At 45.6% G+C, this 20,258-nt stretch overlaps 2 non-coding genes across 2 annotated transcripts; both read right to left on the reverse strand.

Moving 5' to 3' along the window:
- Window positions 1-11,736: 11,736 nt before the first annotated feature.
- On the reverse strand, window positions 11,737-11,869 carry LOC119926195. The gene has a single exon (XR_005450091.1). It is a non-coding gene; the product is annotated as a small nucleolar RNA SNORA7 (small nucleolar RNA).
- A 458-nt stretch (window positions 11,870-12,327) lies between these two features.
- On the reverse strand, window positions 12,328-12,460 carry LOC119926194. The gene has a single exon (XR_005450090.1). It is a non-coding gene; the product is annotated as a small nucleolar RNA SNORA7 (small nucleolar RNA).
- Window positions 12,461-20,258: the final 7,798 nt, after the last annotated feature.

The following is a 20,258-nucleotide window of genomic DNA, read 5'->3' on the forward strand; positions in this document are numbered from 1 at the left end:
ATGGTGGGAATTAGTTGATGGTGACTGGTTAAGGCTCCCAAGGGCCTTCACTAGGTATAGGATGAAAAGTACCCCCCTGAGATTGCAGGCCTTCCTCTTAAAAGAAAATAGAAACCAAAACAACTTTGGTTTCATTTGTCTGAGTTTTAAGCGCTTATTCTGGACCACTTGATTGACTTTACGGGGCGAGGGCACGCTTTTTTCTTTTCTACCTACACTCCCCCACACTTCCTGGGGAAAAGGGGAAGAACGAAAGGTGGGTTTGACAATCCATTTTACTCTTGTATGAATGAACTCATTTTGGTTTCACATATCATTTACAGGATTAAAGTCTTTGTAAGTAAAAAGCCTTTCCTGGGTTGACACATCTTTGGTTTCCTTTACCACAGCCTCAGATGCCAGAGGGGCAAATCCAGGTTTTCAACCCTCTAGGCCAAAAGTATTTAATAAATTTAAGGACCCAAAAGCGTGGCTCAGTGGGAAAGAGCACAGGCTTTGGAGTCAGAGGTTATGGGTTCAAATCCCAGCTCCGCCAATTAGCTGTGTGACTTTGGGCAAGTCACTTAACTTCTCTGGGCCTCAGTTCCCTCATCTGTAAAATGGGGATGAAGACTGTGAGCCCCCCCATGGGACAACCTGATCATCTTGTAACCTCTCCAGTGCTTAGAACAGTGCTCTGCACATAGTAAGCACTTAATAAATGCCATCATTATTATTATTATTCTATCTCCAAGCATTTTGGAGCAGCAAAATAGGTCCTTGACAGAGTCAAAAGAGTTCTCGGACTTTAAGATGATTCCCCATACTGAGACAAAGGGAAAGTCTGCCTACAAATCAAGCTCCTGAAACCAGGCCAAATGGGAATTTTGAGTGCAGAGTTGGTGCATGTATTCAGGGTTAAAGAATTTGGCCTTTGGGTCCATCCAAAGTCCGTGATGTATTAGTGTGCAAGTAGCGTGTTTATTTGGACAAGTAATATAAGATGTTGTACCTCCAAGAACTGGGGGTGAGCCTGGAAGTAGAATCCCTGGTCCGGTTTTTATCTTGTAAATCAGTGGAAATCCAGGCCCATTGAATCCAGTTTCAAAATACCTGAAGTCCTTATCTGTATTGGTCAACCCCTGCATAGGAAAGAGGGATATTCATTCTACCCTCAGCCCCACAGCACTTCATTCATTCATTCAGTCATATTTATTGAGTGGTTATTGTGTGCAGAGAGCTATACTAAGTGCTTGGGAAGTACAAATCGGCAACATATAGAGACGGTCCCTACCCAACAATGGGCTCATAGTCTAGGTACACAGTCTTATGTACCTATCCATAATTTATTGTATTGTAGTCTCCCCAGCGCTTAGCTCAATGCTGTGTGCACAGTAAGTGCTCAATAAATACGATTGATTTTGTTTATCTGTGTCTGCTGCAAACTGACTATGGGCAGGGAATGTGTTTATCAGCTCTGTTAAATTGTACTCTCCCAAGCGCTTAGTACTGGGCTCTGCACATAGTAAGTGCTCAAATACAGTTGATTGATTACTGTACTTTGGGGCAGCAGCGTCCATGCAAACTCCTGTTCTTCAGAAAATGTCCAGAGTAAGAGAGATGTGGTCCAGAGAAGCACTCTGCCTTTCTTACCTCGTACCCTCAAGAGGATTACTGGCATTTTAGAGCCTCCAGAAAAAACTAAATGGGTGCTTTAGGTCTGTTTTAGTATTATTTACTTGTGTTTAGCTCTCAATTTTTTTTCTCTCTTATAGCTATTGTAGAGACAGCAATTTGTGTCCTGGCTTCCTCTCATTATGTCATGAGCTCCTCGAGGACAGAGGTCTTGGCTTTCCCTACTTGGGAATAAGAAGCCCTGATTCTGCCCTCTGGGGCTCTACTATCAGTAGTGAAGGTTTATGACAGAAAAGCTATGTTGGGCTTTGTGTGTGGTAGACAGGCTGGGAGGACTCCTGGAAAAATGACTGGGTAATGTGGCTGGTGAAGAGCCTGTTATCATGACTGGATTGGCCTCCCTGCCTCCAACTTCTCCTCTAAGCCGTACTCTGTGCTGTTGCTGAGATCGCTTCCTGAAAAGTCACCCAACACTTGGTTTCTCTTCTCCTCAACACTCTCCACTGGTGGTTGGTGGGGGCAGAGATTATTTCTCTTTACTGCTGAATTGTACTTCCCAAGTGCTTAGTACAATGTTCTGCACACCATAAGCCCTCAACAAATACGACTGAATGAATGAACCTAAGGAATACCATCATTAAGCTGCCTTTTAAATTGCAGGGAATGGGACAGGAGGAGAGTGGTGTCTAGTTGTCCCCAGGAGTTCTTTTAAAAATCCCCAGCCTCAGCCCACCCATAGATGTAGTGGTTAACACAAACGGGGACTAATTACCAATAGTCATCACTGCCCCCCCCCAGCCCCCCAAAACAAACACACACACACACACACACACACACACACACAAACACACACACACACACACACACACACACCTCTCTTCAACTCCTGGAGGAATCTTGTTGATTCCTTGTTCTGGAGAGGTCATTAAGCTGATAGTCAATAGAAAGGGGGAAAGTGTGCTTGCTGTTTAAGCTGTTTAGAGTTACTGAGTGTGTGTGTGTGTGTGTGTGCGCTTGTGTTTACTCATGCAGGGTGTCACTATGTGGGAAAGGCTGGACTCCCTTCCAACCCCGTCCTCTCCTTGCCAACCCCGTCTACTCCGTCACCCTGTCCTCTCCCTGCCAACCTGTCCTCTCTCCTGCCACTGCTGTCCTCTCCTCTACCACCCCCATCCTCTCCCTGCTACCCCAATCTGCTCTCTGCCACCCCGTCCTCTCCCTGCCAACCCCATCCTCTCTCCTGCCACCCCCATCCTCTCTCCTGCCACCCCCCATCTGCTCCTTGCCACCCTGTCCTCTCCTTGCCACCTTGTCCTCTCCCTGTCAACCCCATCCTCTCCCCTGGCACCCTGTCCTCTCCCTGTCACCCTGTCCTCTCCCTGCCACCCTGTCCTCTCCCTGCCACCCTGTCCTCTCCCTGCCACCCTGTCCTCTCCCTGCCACCCCCGTCCTCTCCCTGCCACCCCCGTCCTCTCCCTGCCACCCCCGTCCTCTCCCCTGCCACCCCCGTCCTCTCCCCTACCACCCCCGTCCTCTCCCCTGCCACCCCCATCCTCTCCCCTGCCACCCCCGTCCTCTCCCCTGCCACCCCCGTCCTCTCCCTGCCACCCCCATCCTCTCCCTGCCACCCTGTCCTCTCCCCTGCCACCCCATCCTCCCCCCTGCTACTCCCTCCTCTCCCCACCACCTGTTATCTCCCAACCAGCTTCTGAAAGAGCAGACCACAGAGTTAAGTATGGAAAGGAAGTGGAAATGAGAGTCAGGAAACATGATGCAGTCAGGGAGGGTCCTCTTGATTCCAGGTTCCTGCTTTCTCCTTCTCTCATCCCTGTCATGTTCCTAGATGGTCAAGACCCTACCACAGCCCCCTTACATCTCTGCTACTTTTCTGTTTTATGATGCTGATGATATTCTAGAGGACCATGTGACAGGTCCCCACTAAATGTACCCTGCTTTAATGCGGCCCTACTCCTTACCATTAGTCATATTTATTGAGCACGCATGATGCGCTGTTCTAAGCACATCTCTAGACGTCTAAGCCCTGTTCTAAGTGCTTGGGAAAGAACAATGTAACAGACACATTCCCTGCCCACAACGAACTTACAGTCTAGCTTTAAGGTTCTCCAAAATGCTCCACATTTCGGGTCAGCTCTTGGGGGTCCCTGCTCACAATCTATATTTCTCCTGAGCCCACCACCTATCTCTCCCCACTCTCGTCATACCCGTCCTCAACTCTTTGCTCAAAATGTTTCCAGGGTCTGGGACACCCCTGTCCCATATTGGCCAGACCTCAGCCCTCCCCATGTTCACAACTCTGCTAAAGTCCCAGCTCCTCCCGCAAGCCTAATGATCATAATTGTGGTATTTGTTTAGCACTTACTATGTGCCAAGCCCTTTTAGTAAGTTCTGGGATAGGTACAAGATCATCAGGTCCCACATGGGGCTCACAGCCTAAGCAGTGGAGGAGAACATGACTTGCCCAAGGTCACGCAGCAAGGAAATGCCAGAGCTGGGGTGAGAATTCAGATCCTTGGGTTCCTGGCCTGTGCTGTGCTTTCCATAATGAGAACGTTGATTCTTTCCCACCTCCAGCCCCCTCATGCAGTTCTGTATTTATCCTCTTGTCCATCTGGAGGATTCCCTACCCAATGGCAATCATCTGACACTTCAATTCAGTAGGAAGTTGTCCCAGATGGGTCTCAGGTTTTCATTCATTCAATTGTATTTATTGAGCACTTACTGTATGCAGAGCACTGTATTAAGTGCTTGGGAAGTACAAGTCGGCAACATAAACATAGGTTTATTTTCCAGCTAGTGAACTACATGGTTAAGATGATAATAATAATAATAATTATGGTATTTATTAAATGTGTACTAATTGATGCAGGTTTACCAACAGAACATCTTTGAGCATGTAATAATAATAATAACAATAATAATGATGGTATTTGTTAAACACTTACTATGTGCCAAGTACTGTTCTAAGCGTTGGGATAGATACAAGGTAATCAGGTTGTCCAACGTGGGACTCACAGTCTTAATCCCCATTTTACAGATGAGGGAACTGAGGCACAGAGAAGTTAAGCGGCTTGATCAAGGTCACACAGCAGACAAGTGGTGCAGCCAGGATTAAAACCCACCTCCTCTGACTCCCAAGCACATGATCTTTCCACTAAACCATGCTCCTTCTCCCAGTAAGAGTAGGTAACCCCAGCCCCTTTCCCTCCTTCCTTTGTGATACATGTTCTCAAAGTTTACATACCTTGTTGCATACTTCTAAATCCTTAGGATTGGCAAGCACTAGTCTTTCACACCCCATATCTCTGTTCCTGGAGATCATGGACTGACCCCCTTCCTTCAATACATCAGTGATATTCATTAAGCTCTTACTAGGTACAGAGCACTGTACTAAGAGTGTGGGAGAGTACAACAGAATTAGCAGATGTGTTCCTTGCACCTAATGAGCTTATTCTCCAAGGCCAGAGTCTCCAGAGGCTTCTTATAGAGACTGTCTGTTTGTTGTTGTATTTGTATTCTCCCAAGTGCACAGAACAATGCTTTGCACACAGTAAGCACTCTGTAAATACGATTGGATGAATGAATGAAGGAGAGGCTCTCTGCCCTTCAGGTCTTTGACAGATAACAGTCATCCGCTTCCTGATGGCCCCCTGCTCTTCTGTTAGCTTACTAGGCTCCTCCCACTGATCTGGGCTGACTGGTAATAAAAATAACAACAACAAAAAAAATGTTACTATGGCATTTGTTAAGCACCTACTATGTACCAAAAGCGTACTGAGTTCTGGGGTAGTACAGTATATGCCAATCTGACATAGACCCTGTCCCATAAGAAGAAAGGAAAACAGGTATAGAATCCCCATTTTACAAATGAGGTAACTGAAGCACAGAGAAGTGAAATGACTTGCCCAAGGTCACACAGCAGGTATGTGGCAGGGCCGGGATTGGAACCCAGCTCCTCTGACTGCCAGGCCCAGGCTCTGTCCAGTAGACTTCCCCAGTTATTCCCAGTAGCATGTGCATCTAGGGTCAAAACAGCACAACCTCTCTTTTTTTCTGGTATAACAAAAAGCCAACCACATGCACACAGTTAATTCATGCCCCTCCCCACATTCAGGCACCATCTTTAGCATTTGTGCATATTTGCACAAATATGTATGCATACTCGGTATACGTCTGTCTCCTTTGTTAGAGTGTAAGTTCTTTGTGGGCAGGGAATGTGTCTTGTGCTATTGTTATAGCTCTCCAGGACTTAGTTTAGCATACTCCCCTCAGTAAGCACTCAAATTTCATGATGAGTACTGCTACTACTACTACGGCCACCACAATGGCAGTTGTATATTGGGTCATGGCACTGTGACACACCATTGGCACTATGCTGCCAGCACTTGGGATGTGAATAGGCCCTGCATTTGTGTGGCCTTTGCCCTCTGTTTCATCCTGTACATTAACTGGCTTGTGACTTTCCTTGCCCCAGCTGAGGAGCAGAGTCCTTCTCTTGGTCTCCCATCATCATTCATGATGGCAGACACCATCCTCACTTTTGTATGTATTTTCTCCAAGTGAAGTGCACTGCAAACAGTAGGCATTCAAAAAATGCTAGTGATGAGCCTAGCTGTCCTCTTTCCTTAGTCAGTGGAATCTGTCCAGTGCCTAGTTAGGGGTGCAGGGCTGGTCTTGTCTTATGCCGTCGAGTAGTCTCTGACCCATAGCGATGCCACTGTTCTGTAAATACTGCAAGGAGTGGCAAAGCAAGAGAACATTCCACAAGAATCTAATGGGAGAGGTGTGCATGCAAACACACACACACGCATAAAATATAAGCTTGTTTGACCAGGGAACATGCCTACCAACTCTGTTATATTGTATTCTCCCAAGCACTCAATAAGCACTCAATACAAGTGCTTAGTACTGTGCTCTGCACACAGTAAGTGCTCAATAAATGCGATTGAATGAATACCATTGATGGATTGAAAAACCCCAGGCTGATACATAAATACAAAATTTCATAACAATAAAAGCTTATAATTAAATATTTTATTGATACTGTACTCTAGCCAAGTGTTTTAAGAATGAATTAATCAGCGTATCCCAACTGAAGTTGAGATTATTTTTTTTCCTCTTGGCAGGATGCACAATTTTAGCCAATGGCATTAAGATGAGGAAACAATTAACAGCTTAGGCAATGCTCTCTGTTCTTGAAATTACATAGTATTATTAGTCTTGCCACCATAGACACAAACTCAATGCCTTCTTTATTCCTCTCCTAAATGTCTTTTACTCACCACCATGTTCCTCTCATACTTTCCTCATGGATGACCTTTGATGGCCAGTTGCTGCAGGGAAACAGGAAGTGGAAATAGCCAGAGGGATTTATGAAAACCCAGAAAACTCCTTTCCCTTCATTCCTCTCTTCTTTTTTCCAGCCTCCCTCTCAATTCTCCCTGTACTTGTAACTACCTCCCTTTTCCCTCCTATGACTCTAATTGTAAATTGAGTTGTGGAACTTCTAATCCTTCAAAATAAAACAATAAATGTAAGGGCTTACTATCTTCTAGTAAGATAGGCAGAAACTCCTCACCCTGGGCTTCAAGGCTCTCCATCACCTCGCCCCCTCCTACCTCACCTCCCTTCTCTCCTTCTACTGCCCAGCCCGCACCCTCCGCTCCTCCACCGCTAATCTCCTCACAGTACCTCATTCTCGCCTGTCCCGCCGTCGACCCCCGGCCCGCGTCATCCCCCGGGCCTGGAATGCCCTCCCTTTGCCCCTCCGCCAAGCTAGCTCTCTTCCTCCCTTCAAGGCCCTGCTGAGAGCTCACCTCCTCCAGGAGGCCTTCCCAGACTGAGCCCCTTCCCTCCTCTCCCCCTTGTCCCCCTCTCCATCCCCCCATCTTACCTCCTTCCCTTCCCCACAGCACCTGTATATATGTATATATGGTTGTACATATTTATTACTCTATTTATTTATTTATTTATTTTACTTGTACATTTCCATCCTATTTATTTTATTTTGTTGGTATGTTTGGTTCTGTTCTCTGTCTCCCCCTTTTAGACTGTGAGCCCACTGTTGGGTAGGGACTGTCTCTATATGTTGCCAATTTGTACTTCCCAAGCGCTTAGTACAGTGCTCTGCACATAGTAAGCGCTCAATAAATACGATTGATTGATTGATTGATTGATTCTAGACTGTGAGCCCTTTGTTGGGTAGGGACTGTCTCTATGGGTTGCTGACTTGTACCTCCAAATCACTTAGTACAGTGCTCTGCACACAGTAAGTGCTCAATAAATACGATTGAATGAATGAATGAATGTACCAAGCACTGTATTAAGCTCTGGAGTAGGTACAAAATGACCTGCTTAGAACATCATCCCCATCCCATGGTCTAGCTACCAAATGATCCCTCTACTGCATTCCACCTGGCTTTAGAGCTGTTCTTTGGTAAATCCAGCCCTCTTTTTGTATCTGTGATGACAGCCACTCGATCATGACTGAGAATGCCCTGGGGAAAGGAGGTGAAACTTCAACACCAGGAAGAGCTCAGCAGAGAGCCATCGTTAGTATTGAGAACTCTATCTTTCAGGCTTCTTGGTTTTTAAACTCTCAAACTATGCACAGAAGAACTTGTGAAACTGGGGAAGACTCTGAGTAGGAAGGGGCCAAGTGTGGTATGCGGAGCAAAGGGAAAACAAAAGTGAAGTGTTAGGGGAACCACATAACTGGATGAGAACTCTGTTTTTGGGTTTTCATTTTTTTTCCAGTCAGTGATGGATTTTTGTGATATAAGGAGGCCACTTCAAGTCTTACTAAGAGTTTATTCGGGATGCAGCTTTTCAGGTTGTGGTTCTTTGGTCAGAAGGAACTCATCATGTTCGAATCCACCCTTTCCTCTCCATCCAAACTGTTACTATGTTAATCCAAGTGCTTATCCCATCCCACCTTGATTACTACATTACTGACCTCCCTACCTTCTGTCTCTCCTGACTCCAGTCCGTACTTCACTCTACATTTTTCTACACAAATGTTTAGTCCACTCCTCAAGAAGCTGCAGTGGCTTGTCATCAGCCTCCACATCCAAAAGCAACTCCTTACCGTTGACTTGAAAGCACTCATTTTGCCCCCTCCTGCCTTACTTCTCTGATTTCCTATTAGAATCCACCCCACACACTTTGCTCCTCTAATGCCAACTTAATCTCTCTTCCTCGATCTTGTCTATCCCATCACTGACCTTCACCCATGTTCTGCCTCTGGCCTGGAACTCCCTCCCCCTTTATATCCAACAGCTTTATTAAAATCACATCGCTTCAAGAGGTCTTCCCCAACTAAGCCCTTATTTCCTCTTCTCCCACTCCTTTTTCATCATCTTTGCACTTGAATTTGCAACCTTTATTTATTCCCTCAGCCCCACAGCACTTAAGTACATATTTGAAATGTATTTATATTAATATCCATTTCCCCCTCTAGGCTGTAAACTGGGGGGCAGGGAACACATCTATCAACTCTGTTGTATCCTCCCAAGAGCTTAGTACAGTGTTCTGCACACAGTAAGTGTTCAATAAATTTTGTACTCCTCCAAGCACTTAGTACAGTGCTCTGCACACAATAAGCGCTCAATAAATAGGATTAAATGATTCATTCAATTCATTCATTCAGTCGTATTTATTGAGCACTTACTGTGTGCAGAGCACTGTAATTAGCACTTGGAGAGTACAATAGAGCAATAGAGATAGACAATCCCTGCCCACAACAGGCTTACAGACTAGAGGTGGAGAGACAGACATCAAAACAAGTCAACAGGCATTGATATAAATGGAATTATAGGTATGTACATATACACAAGTGCTGTGGGCACAGAGGGAGGGAGTCAGGTCAATGGGGAGGGGAGGAGGAGCTGAGGAAAAGGGTGGCTTAGTCTGGGAAAGCCTTCTGAAGGAGGTGCGCCTTCAGAAGGGCTTTGAAGGTGGGAAGAGTGATTGGCAGATTTGAGGAGGGAGGGCATTCCAAGCCAGAGGTAGGACATGGGCCAGGGGGCAACGGTGAGACAGGTGAAATCAAAGCACAGTGAGAAGGTGGGGGGAGTCTTTGTAAACATCTCGCAGGCTGAGCTGCTGCTGAAGAGGAGAGAGGGTGAGAGAGATCTTGGTGAGGGAGATCAATCCTCTGAGGCTTCTGTGACACAGGATGGGAATGCTTTATTGTCATTAGAAACATTTCTATCAAGGCTTTAAAACAGAAAGAAATTGTATGGGTCCACCTGGACCTTCTAAAATCCAAAACAAATGTTTTTTCAAATCTCTTTTTCAAGGCTGTGTGGATAGGGTGTGTGTCTACTAACTCTGTTATATTGTGCTTTCCCAAGTGCTTAGTACGGTGCTCTGAATACAGTAAGCACTCAAGAAATACAATTAATTGATTCAGATAGGTACCAGCTGGCTTTAGACTTGTAGACCATCAACATGTTTTCGCTCTTACTTTTCAGTCTGGGACCTCAACCTCATGCATCCCAGGTCTCCAACAAGATTCCAGTGCTTCTGAGAAGGGTGGAAAAGATTCTCCGAATCGAGTCTTTCTGACCCATTAACTCTTGTCAACCTACCTACCCACCCAAGCCCTGAAGAACTTTCTCCTGCCCCAAGACCAAACCTCTCTCAGCTCCTCTTTCCAAAATGAAAAGCTGATTCTTGGACATCCCTTTAACCTCCTCTGGAAATCAAAGCAAAATGCAAAATGAAACTTAGTTGATTTTTTTAATGGTATTTTTACAATGCTTACTATGTGCCAGGCACTGTATTAGGTGGTGGAGTAAAGGCAAGAAAAGCAGATCCCACTTAGGGTTCAGTCTTAATCCCCATTTTACAGATGAGGTAATCAATCATATTTATTGAGCATTTACTATCTGCAGAACACTCAACTAAGTCCTTGGAAGAGTACGATGTAACAGAGTTGGTAGACCCATTCCCTGCCCTCAGTGAGCTTACAGTCTAGAGGTAACTAAGGCACAGAGAATTGCCATGATCACACAACAGACAAGTGGCAGAGCCAGGATTAGAACTCAGGTCCTCTGTCAACTTACTGTCAATGATGTCTGTTTATGAAGACCTTCTTGACAGTCAGGCGGACTAAAAACCAGAAGAGGCTCAGGGAAGTATCTGAGATTCCATCCTTCAGGAGCTTTAGAGGATGCATAGACAATCATCTGCTCTCAGTCAGGAGACTAAACCTTGTGATCTTTTGAAAATCTGAAAAGATTCACTCTACCTCTCTGATTTCATGTGTGATCAGCTGCCTATGGCATTTTAAAAAGTTGGTCAGCGGTGTTGTGTGTGTGTGTCCATGCAGTAATTGTCGCCTTTGTTATGTGCTTACTATGCCCCAAGCATTGTACTAGTGCTAGAGTAGATATAAAATCATCAGGACCCACGTGGGGCTCACAGGTCTAAGCAGCATGGAAAGCAGATATTGAATCCCCATTTCATAGATGAGAGAACTGAGGCACGAGCACGTTAAGTGACTTGCCCAAAGTCACACAGCAGACAAGTGGCAGAACCTGGATTAGAACCGAGGTCCTATGATTACCAGGGCTATTTTCCTTCCACTAGGTCATGTTGCTTCTCTGCTTCACGTCCCCCAACTTGAATGTCCCATGAGTGCCAGGGATTCCAGCCTCATTTCTTAATGTGTCTGTTATGTTGTTCTCTCCCAAGTGCTTAGTACAGTGCTCTGTATACTGTAAGGGCTCAATAAACTTGATTGACTGAGTACTCCAGGGTAGAGGCAGAAGATGACCTCATAAGCGATGTGGAGGAGAGTGTTTGATGTGCCAGACCATTAGGTGGAAACTCTGACACTGAGTGAAGAGGAAGACTTGAGAGAGCCATTTAGTCTTGTCTTATGCCCGTCGAGTTGTTTCCAACCCATAGTGACACCATGGCCACATTTCTCCCAGAACTCCCCGCTCTCCATCTGCAATCATTCCGGTAGTGGATCCATAGAGTTTTCTTGGTAAAAATCCTGAAGTGGGTTACCACTGCCACCTTCCATGCAGTAAACTCGAGTTTCTGCCCTCGACTCTCTCCCATGCCGCTGCTGCCCAGCATGGGTGAGTTTTGACTTGTAGCAGATTGCCTTCCACTCGCTAGCCACTGCCCAAGCTAGGAATGGAATGGGTAGGCCTCTGCTTGACTCTCCCTCCCATAACCGAGACTGGTAGAGTACTGGAAACTCTCCAGGTGCGTCGGGGTTGTTTAAAGCTGAAATCAAGCAGTTGCTCAGAGATCTGAGCCCACTGTATGTTTTGAACATTGCCTAGGCAAAGGTCAGGAGCTCTGAGTGTGAGGTGTGAAGAAGCATTTTATGCTCAGTGAGGCAGAAGATGACCTCATAAGCGATGTGGAGGAGAGTGTTTGATGTGCCAGACCATTAGGTGGAAACTCTGACACTGAGTGAAGAGGAAGACTTGAGAGAGCCATTTAGTCTTGTCTTATGCCCGTCGAGTTGTTTCCAACCCATAGTGACACCATGGCCACATTTCTCCCAGAACTCCCCGCTCTCCATCTGCAATCATTCCGGTAGTGGATCCATAGAGTTTTCTTGGTAAAAATCCTGAAGTGGGTTACCACTGCCACCTTCCATGCAGTAAACTCGAGTTTCTGCCCTCGACTCTCTCCCATGCCGCTGCTGCCCAGCATGGGTGAGTTTTGACTTGTAGCAGATTGCCTTCCACTCGCTAGCCACTGCCCAAGCTAGGAATGGAATGGGTAGGCCTCTGCTTGACTCTCCCTCCCATAGCCGAGACTGGTAGAGTACTGGAAACTCTCCAGGTGCGTCGGGGTTGTTTAAAGCTGAAATCAAGCAGTTGCTCAGAGATCTGAGCCCACTGTATGTTTTGAACATTGCCTAGGCAAAGGTCAGGAGCTCTGAGTGTGAGGTGTGAAGAAGCATTTTATGCTCAGTCAGGCACTGTGCTCGCTTACTCATATTTACTGAGCACTTGCTGTGTGCAGAGCACTGTACAAAACTCTTGGGAGGGTTCAGTGGGATAAGTAGATGTGATCACTACCCTCACAAAACACTCCAGTAATAGATAAAAGTGAAATCTGGGGTATCCTGCTGCTTTCTGTCTCTGAAAGAGATAAAGTTTATCCTCACTACTAGAGCTAGGCAGTTCTGCTGTCACTCAGAGTTGGCAAGGAAGTAGAAAAGGGCCAAGTACCAAGATCTAGGGAGGTAGGGAAGTGATTTGGGGCCAGGTGAATTGACTAAGAAGTGTTGCTTTCTTACACTGGCTTTAAAGCACTAAATCAGCTACCTTACTTTACTGATTTCATACTAGAGGAGAAGCATGGCATAGTGGGTAGCGTATGGACCTGAGAGTCAGAAGGTCATGGGTTCTAACCCCTGCGCTGCCACTTGTTTGCTGTGTGACCTTGGGCAAGTCACTTCTGGGCCTCAGTTCCCTCATCTGTAAAATGGGGATTGAGACTGTGAGCTCCAAGGTGGGGCAGGGCCTTTGTCCAACCTGATTTACTTGGGTCCACCCCATCACTTAGTGGCACATAGTAATAGCTTAACAAACACCACAACTATTATTATTATTATTATTACTATAGCCCAGCTTGCAAATTTCATTCCGTTGACACTGACCTACTCACTCTACCTCATCCATCTCATCTCATCATCATCATCTCATCCATCTCACCACAGACCCCTACCCATGTCCTCCCTGTGGTCTGGAACTCCCTCCCCTTCATAGTTGGTAATAGTAATAATAATAACTGTGGTATGTGTTTGTACTAAGTCCTGGGGTGGATACAAACAAATCGGGTTGGACAGTTGTCCCTGTCCCCCTTGGGACTCACAGTCTCGATCCCCATTTTACAGATGAGGTAACTGAGTCCCAGAGAAGTGAAGTGACTTGCCGAAGGTCACACAGTAGACAAGTGGCAGAGTTGGGTTTAGAACCCATGACCTTCTGACTCCCAGGCCCCTGCTCTATCCATTACACCATGCCCTCACGCGCTCCACCTTCAAATCACATCTACTTCAAGAGGTCTCATTTGCCCTATTCCCTATCCCTTCTATATCACCTGTGTATTTGAATCTATGTCCTTTAAACCCTTGATATCCACCCTACCCTCAGTCCCACAGCCCTTATGTACATATCTGTAATTTATTTTAATGTATGTTTCCCCTTCTGGTCTGTGATCTCCTTGTGGGCAGGTAATGTATTTACCAATTTGGTTACATTGTACTCTCCCACGAGCTTAGTATAGTGCTTTGCACACAGTAAAGTACTCAACACATTCCACTGATTGATTAGTAAGTGCTGCCACATTTTATTCCCAAAAAGCACTTGTTCCTGGTAGGGGAGAAAGCTGAGCTAAGAACTGAACCTCACTTGCTGACTGCCAGCACATACTGCTGTTTCACGTGGAATTAATCCATGAAGGATTCCCATGTGAAGAACATTGTGCTAAGCACTTGGGAGAGTACAATAGAGTAAATAGACCTGGGCCCTGTCCAATGATGCACTCAATCAGGCCTCAGTCAATCAATCAATCCCACTGCTTAGAACAGTGCTTTGCACATAGTAAGCACTTAACAAATACCCATCATTATTTATTTATTATTTATCGAGCAATACCCTAGTGGATAGAGCGTGGGCCCGGGAATCAGAAGGACCTGGGTTCTAATCCTGACTCTGCCATTTGACTGCTGTGTGGCCTTGGACAAGTCACTTCACTTCTCTGTGCCTCAGTTACCTCATCTGTAAAATGGGGATTAAGACTGTGAGCCCCACATGGGACATGGATTGTGTTCAAACTGATTATTTTTGTATCTCCCCCAGTGCTTAGTAGTGCCTAAACAAAAAACATGGGAGAAAAAGGTAAACAGAAGACATTGTACCTGCCTTTGAGGAGCTTGTGATCTAATGGGGGATACTGGCAGACAAGAAATTATATACTACAGGTGGAAATGGAGGGGAAAGTATAGAAACAATTGGAAGTAAGAGTATGGAAATAATGATGGTATTTGTTAAGTGCATACTATGTGCCAAGCACTGGGGTGGCTACAGGCAAATTGAGTTGGGGATAGTCCCTGTCCTGTGTGGGGCTCACAGTCTCAATCCCTGTTTTACAGATGAGGGAACTGAGGCACAGAGAAGTGAAATGACTTAACCAAGGTCACACAACAGACAAGTGGCAGAGCCGGAATTAGAACCCATGACCTTCTGACTCCCAGGCCCATGCTCTATCCACTACACCATGCTGCTTCTCAGTAAGTGGATTATGCAAACTGATATATATGGAAGTGACTAATTGCTGGGGGGTGGTGGAAGTCAGTTCGGGAATGCTTCCTGGAGGATGGGTGCTTTCAAAAGGACTTCGAAAATGTGGAGAATGGTGGTCTAGTGCTTTCGATCGTCAAGGGAGCTCCAGGTAGGGGGAAGACATGAATAATTCTTTGGAGACTGGAAAGTTGAGAGGAAAGAGCAATAGGAAGGTTGGCTAGAGAGGAAAGAGGAGTGCAGGCTGAGGTTGAACAGGTGAAGAGTGTGGATATTCAATCAATCAATGATATTTCCTGAGCGCTTCCTGTGTGCATAGCACTGTACTAAGCACTTGCGAGAGTACACTACAGTGGAGTAGACAGATCGTGATCACTATCCACAAAGAACTTAAAGATTAGAGATGTAAGAAGGACAAGTGGTGCAGGGCCTTGAAGTTAATGAAGCCTGGAGTTATTGCATGTTTTTGAGGTGTGCCATGCAAGTTCAGAAATGTCTCAGGCCACAGAGTTCACTCTAACGTGACGAAGTTGGACATTTATTAAGAGGTGGATTTGAGAGGTTGGATGGAAGTGGGAGCCTCCAGAGTGGGGAGGGAGAGCAGATCCAGTAAATACTGCGGTGGAAATAAAACAGCTGAATTTATTGACAGGCTAATTACCAGAGGGGGAAAAAAAGAGAAGAATAACACCAACATTGCAGGATTTGGAAAATGTTAGGAGAAAGAGTAGATGAGGAGATATTTAAATTATAAATTATAAATCATTTATATTAATGTCTGTCCCCCCTACCCCACTACTCATTGTGGACAGGGACAAGTCTGGCAACTGTTGTACTCTCCTAAGCACTTAGTACAGTGCTCTGCCAGTAGTAAGAGCTCAATAAATGCTATTGATCGATTGAAGATGAGGAGTGCAGTTTTAGCCATATTGAGTTTAGGATGTTGGTAGGACATCCATATGGAGAAATCCCAGAGGCACGAAGAAATGAAATCATTAGGGAGATGAGAGAATGGGGGACAATCTGCACGGTAGTAGGTAACTGAAACCATATAAGCAGATGAACTCTGAGAGAGGGAGTGTATAGAAGAAGAGTAAGGGACCCCATCTAGACGCTTGTAGACCAGCCATGGTTAGGGGCTGAGAAACAAAGACAGCAAAGGAGACTGAGAGAGAGAGAAAGATAGGAAGAGAATCAGGTAAGAAACACGCCAGCTAAACCAAGACTCAATAGCTGTGTATGTTCGGCAAGGTGAAAAGCATCCGAGATTCAAGGTGCCATTAGTGTTACTTCACTGGTCTACAAGATTGTGCAGTTGACCCTGTTGGCTCTGTTACTGGAGCAAAGTCAGCATTCATTTGTTTAAAAAATCCTTAATAGTGAATCTGTCTATGGACTCATTTTCAGTAAAATGAAAGTTGGGGTGGCATATATCATTCTTCTGAATTGGCTTGAAGTTATTTATTTGAGACTGAAAAGACAGAGTGCTTGGCAAAATGATATAAAGTTAAATTGTCATATTTATGGAACACTTAATTACTAAGTGTTGTACTAAACACTTGGGAGAGTACAATACAACAACAAACAGGCACAATCCCTGCCCTCAATGGGCTCACAGTCTAGAGGGGAAGACAGACATTAAATAAATAAGTAAATAAATTACAGATATATAGGTATGTGCCGAGGGCTGGGAGAATAAATGAAGGGGAGCACCTTATGGCCAGCTGCTGCCCCAAAGTGGGAATAGATTTACACTATCCCTAAATAACTCCATCTTCGGGCTCCTTTGGGGGCTGTGGAAGTTCTCAGAATACAGGCAAGCAGCAGTGGGGACGAAGCTGGGAGTTGGGAAAGCTCAAAATATCTTCTCGAGAGGGGAGCAGTGGAGTAGGTTTGAGGGAAGATGAAAAAACACCTCACCCTGGAACCGTAACCTCTGGCTCTACAATCAACCAAACAGAGGTATTTATTGAGTACTTATTGTGTTCAGAGCACTGTACTAAGCGTTTGGGAGAGTACAATATACCAAAGTTGGTAGACATGTTCCCTGATCACAAGGAGCTCACAGTCTCTCCTTGCCAAGATTTGCTATTTCTGCAGAGGACTTGTTGTGTTCTTGGGCACAACATGGATACTTCCAGCAAAAAGACCCACAGTGTCCATCTACACAAATCAGGCATGGCCTGTGGAGGTGCTAGGGCCAAAAACAGCACCTCTTGACTCAATCCTTACCTCAATCACCACTTCCCAGTTCTTTTTCTGGAAAATATCCTGATGAGCACATAATAATATTGATAGTACTTGTTAAGCGCTTACTATGTGGCAAGCACTGTTCTAAGAGCTGGAGTAGATACAAGGTACGTCTACCAGAGATGTTAGAATTTGTGCTGGTGAGCAGTCAGAAAGCCATGGATTCTCAGGAGCTTGTTTGTGTGGGAATAAGGAGAGAGGCTCATGGGAAATCTTGGGACTTCTCTTTGGTGGTAGTAATGGTAATAAAGGTGATATTTGTTAAGCACTTACTATGCGCTAAGTACTCAGGTAGATGCAATACAATCAGATTGGACACAGTCCTTGTCCCACACAGAAAGGTGGAGAATGGACAATTTCATCCTCATTTTACAGATGAGAAAACTGAGGCATGGATAGTGATAATAATAATGATAATAATAATGGTATTTGTTAAGCACTTACTATGTGCCAAGCACTGTTCTAAGCACTGGGTTAACTGACTCTCCCAGAGTCCCAGCATGCAAGTGGTAAATCTGGGATGAGAACATAGAAATCCTGATTCCCAGGCCTGTACTCTATCCACTAGGCTGCACAGCTTCTTTGTAAAACTGTCTTTAGGTACAGTCTCTGCCTGTAGCTTTACCTAGCAATGTTGGGTGAAAGTTCTCTATGGCACTCAGAAGAAGTGTGGCCTGGGCGATTGAGCTTAGAACAGTACTTTGCACATAGTAAGCGCTTAATAAATGCCATTATTATTATTACTGAGCGTAGGCCTGGGAGTTGGAGGTACTGATTCTGATCGCAGTTCCCCCCATTTGCCTGCTGTGGACTTTGGAGTCAGAGGTCATGGGTTCGAATCCCAGCTCCACCACTTGTCAGCTGTGTGACTTTGGGCAAGTCACTTAACTTCTCTATGCCTCAGTTCCCTCATCTGTAAAATGGGGATTAAGACTGTCATCCCCCTGTGGGACAACCTGATTGCCTTGTAACCTCCCCAGCGCTTAGAACAGTGCTTTGCACATAGTAAGCACTTAATAAATGTTATCATTATTATTATTATTGTTCTCTGTGCCTCTTTTTCCTCATCTGTAAAATGGGGAATTCAATACCTGTCCATCTCTACGCTGATGACACCCAAATCTACATCTCTGCCCCTGCTCTCTACCCATCCCTTCAGGCTCGCATCTCCTCCAGCCTTCAGGACATCTCCATCTGGATGTCTGCCCGCCACCTAAAACTCAACATGTCCAAGACTGAACTACTTGTCTTCCCTCCCAAACCCTGCCCTCTCCCTGACTTTCCCATCACTGTTGACGGCACTGCCATCCTTCCCGTCTCACAAGCCCGCAACCTTGGTGTCATCCTTGACTCCGCTCTCTCATTCACCCCTCACATCCAAGCCATCACCAAAACCAGCCAGTTTCAGCTCCTCAACACTGCCAAGATCCGCCCTTTCCTCTCCATCCAAACCGCTACCCTGCTCATTCAAGCTCTCATCCTATCCCGTCTGGACTACTGCATCAGCCTCCTCTCTGATCTCCCATCCTCATGTCTCTCCCCACTTCAATCCATACTTCACGCCACTGCCCAAATTGTCTTTGTCCAGAAACGCTCCAGGCATGTTACTCCCCTCCTCAAAAATCTCCAGTGGCTACCAATCAATCTGCACATCAGGCAGAAACTCCTCACTCTCAGCTTCAAGGCTGTCCACCACCTCACCCCCTCCTACCTCACCCCCCTTCTCTCCTTCTACAGCCCAGCCCACACCCTCTGCTCCTCTGCCGCTAATGTCCTCACCGTGCCTCGTTCTTGCCTGTCCCGCCGTCAACCCCTGGCCCACGTCATCCCCCTGGCCTGGAATGCCCTCCCTCCGCACAGCCGCCAAGCTAGCTCTCTTCCTCCCTTCAAGGCCCTACTGAGAGCTCACTTCCTCCAGGAGGCCTTCCCAGACTGAGCCCCCTCCTTCCTTTCTCCCTCCTCCCCCTCTCCATCCCCCTGTTTTACCTCCTTCCCTTCCCCACAGCACCTGTATATGTGTATATATGTTTGTACGTATTTATTACTCTATTTATTTATTTATTTTATTTGTTCATATCTATTCTATTTATTTTATTTTGTTAATATGTTTGGTTTTGTTCTCTGTCTCCCCCTTCTAGACTGTGAGCCCACTGTTGGGTAGAGACTGTCTCTATATGTTGCCAACTTGTACTTCCCAAGGGCTTAGTACAGTGCTCTGCACACAGTAAGCGCTCAATAAATATGATTGATTACTCCACCTGAGTCAGGGACAGTGTTGGACCTAATTAACTTGTATCTACCCCAGTGCTTAGAGCAGTGCTTGACACATAGTAAGTGCTTAACCAATTCCATTGTCATTAATAACATCCTCATCTGGAAAGCAAACCTAAAGTCTGAGCCCGCTGAGTTTCACCAAACCCACAATCATTTTGAGGTATGCTCAAGATTCAAGTTAGGTGGGCTTATTCTTCAATTCAATTGATCATCATCATCATTATTATTATATTTCCATTTCCAAGTGTGATCCATTATCACAGTTTTGCCACATCCCCAGAACCACATTCAGTATAGAGGCAATGTGATTTAGTATTATCATCCTCGTTGTTGTTTTTGTCGCGGTTATTGTCATTATTTTATAGGCAGTTTAAGAGTCTAATCAACATGGTTCTCTGCAGTTTAACCAAAGGATCATGTTTGACACTATACATTTTCAATGTTTACATCCCTTTACTACCACTGGACTTCTGGCCTGCGGCTCTTTGGCTAGTTTGCTGATAATGGTCAAGGCCCGATATGATATGGCCTTCCTGATATGGCCACTGCTTCCAGACCTCCTCCCTTCTTCACTGACTCTCCCACCTCCTTTGAACACAGGGGAAAAGAGAACAAGAGCAAAGGGGAAATAGGCAACATTTAACACGTCCTTAGCAGGAATACTGGGAGCTAGGTGATCTCACACGTCCCTAGGTACCCCTCTCTGACCTTCACCAGTTAGAAGAGGGGACAAAAAGCAAATAACCTCCATTTTGTGCTCTCTCTTGCTCCCCACAGCCTGCCCACATGGCTTCTATTAGGTCTTTTCCCGTCTGATCC

This window comes from Tachyglossus aculeatus, chromosome 3, assembly GCF_015852505.1.
Source record: "Tachyglossus aculeatus isolate mTacAcu1 chromosome 3, mTacAcu1.pri, whole genome shotgun sequence".
Classification (NCBI taxonomy): Eukaryota; Metazoa; Chordata; class Mammalia; order Monotremata; family Tachyglossidae; genus Tachyglossus; species Tachyglossus aculeatus.